We start from the raw sequence: 2,694 nt of genomic DNA, 5'->3' as shown, positions 1-2,694 counted from the left end.
GCATCTATGTCACCTTGACTATCCATAGTTTCCCTAAAACCAAATGATTTCTAATTATGATTGATGATCCTTTTACGTTAAGCTTCCATGATATATGACAGAACCTGTAAAAGGGGACTACTGCAGAGCTGCTCAAAACATGAGAAAGGTCAGTTTAAGGCTTTGGTCTAGGGATCTTATATATCACAAATATTATACATGATTACTCATGAATGAGTTTTTTGCAAGTGTTACACATGGTTTTTCCCCATTGCAGCTTGCAAAGTTGTACATCGATCAGAGGTGGACAAATCCTCTGATGTTTTCATTGGAATGGCTTTGTTTCCTCAAGTTTTTCTCACCTAAATCAGAATATTTGGGAAATGTCCTAAGCCAAGTTGAATGGTTGAGATTTTCCTTTTGGCTATCTGCTGCCTCCAGGCCATCCCTGTTCTCCCCCAGAGTACCCTCTCCACCTTCTCATTTCCTTATCTTCAAATGAGACATAGGGAAAGTGTTGGCAGTCATGAGAGCAATGAAAGATTTTTTTTCTTCCTCCATTTTTTTATCCTTTGAGCCCCCACAATCTTGATAATGATTACAAGACAATTGCACTGCTTAGCTCATCAGGTGCACAAGAGAAAAGGGGAGAGGGGTAGAATAAACTTCATTCTCTGACCCCTTGAAAGTAAAGTGAAATGTGAGGAAGGTGCTTTGGGGGCTGCTGAGGATAAGAGGGGGAAGAAAACTAGGAGAACTTTTCCAGCCTGGTTATTGAAAGGTATCAGAAAGGTGCAGTGAGGTTCTGCTGAAGGCTGAGATGAACTTCCATGAAATCTCTAAACCTCTAAACCATGAAACCTTTAAACACTTATTTAGGGAAGCATTAATATTTTTTAAAAAGAGTATGTTATTTTTGTTAAAAGTCCAGGGACCAAAATATGTTAGCACTCAAACATTAATTTTATATCATTTAAATGAGAATTCAAAACAATATCTGTTCTGTTTGTGTGATACTGATTCAATCAGTTATTGTTATTTTTCACACAGGAGTGATTTTATTGATGTGGGATTTTATACAGTTTTTTTTTACCATTAAAGTTGTGTTTTAGATCATGGACATATTTTCAGACTGCTTATAAGATGTATGGTGTAAACAGTAGCAAGTCTTATTTCAAGAAGACTCAGCTATACTTTCTTGAATATTGGAACTTGCTGTTATGTGCCGTCAAGTCACTTCTGACTCTATGAATGAGCACTCTCCAAAATGTCCTGTCCTCAGTCACCCTGCTCAGCTCTTGCAGACTCAAGCCCGTGGTCTCTTTTAGGGAGTTGCTTGGGAGTCTTTTATTTTCAAAAGCTTAAGTCTTATCATATATTTCAATTTTTTTGTCCAGGTTTTGGTAACCTTCTATAACGTCCATATGGAAGAGGTTATTTCGACAAAAAAAAGTTTGTCATCTGAATACCATGAATCCGCTTCATTTTAGATACTCATTTATACTGTGCCATTAAAGTGGTTTCAGTGGTATATGAAATATTTACATGTTTGTAGAAAATCAGTTGCTTTAACTTAAATTACCTCTTTAAAAGACCAAGGTACATTTACCTCATCATGTGTATAATGTTTAATGTTTTTTCAGGACATTCTCAAGGTAGGCTGTTACATGTCTCTTAAAATATGGGTATTATACTGATCAATCTACAGCACTGCTGGTACTTAACTTGCTTTGATCCAAAGCTCTGTGTATGCTCTGACTCTTGGCAGTCCCGCTAAGGTGGCCTTTCCTGTCAGCTTCAGCATGGGGGTGGGGAGGGTGGCTTGATGTGCTTTATGTGGTTATATGCACAAAGTGGCCTCTAACAAACTTACTGCTTGTGTGTGAGTTATGAGTCCACACCAGAGCATGTGCCTATTTAAACAGGCCTGGATCAAGTTGATTGTATCTTCTGCCAAAATTGCATACCTTATTTCTGTATTATTATTATTGTTATTATTTGCAAGTATGTTTCCTGTTTAGGTAATGTAGCATCAGCCCTTCCAAAGCTATATGGGTAATGAAACATATGCATTTTTACGTTTTGGATTATAAATGTTGAGAAACTGTACAGATGTGTCACTTTTAAGCCTTACAAATTTGTTCATTTCCCCAAATATATCTAATTAATTGTGCATTTGTAGAATATATTACAAAGAAGTGTAAATAATAGAAGAGTGATGGTTATTGTTGAGTGCTAACACTACAGTAGAAAAAAAAATAAAGCAACGGCAGATTTTTTTAAAGTAGATACAAGTGTTTGTGGTTTCTTTTGTGAAATTAAAATTTAAACAGTTGATAATTACACCCAAATTGCACATTGAATGTTGTTTTTCATAAAATAAAGGACATACTAATATAATAATAATAATCTTAGAATTGCAGAGTTGGAAAGGACCCTGTGTATCATCAAATCAAACTCACAACTCACAACTTCTGGCTCTACAGCCAGTTGCCTAAACCACTGATCTATCCAGCATGTAAGAAGATGCTAGAGAAGTTTGCTCTTCATGAATCCTAGTAAGAACTGATTTTATCTGCATATCCTAGACTAATGTATGAATTGTAATATATCTGTTGACTATTGTACTTTTCCAATGGATTGTTTGGTTTAAAAAACATACCAAAACACCAGAATGGGGAATATTTTTATTGAACCACTAAAATGATGATAAAA

The sequence above is a fragment of the Pogona vitticeps genome, chromosome 6 (genome assembly GCF_051106095.1).
Source record: "Pogona vitticeps strain Pit_001003342236 chromosome 6, PviZW2.1, whole genome shotgun sequence".
Taxonomy (NCBI): Eukaryota; Metazoa; Chordata; class Lepidosauria; order Squamata; family Agamidae; genus Pogona; species Pogona vitticeps.
Note: the sequence above shows the minus strand (reverse complement) of the source record.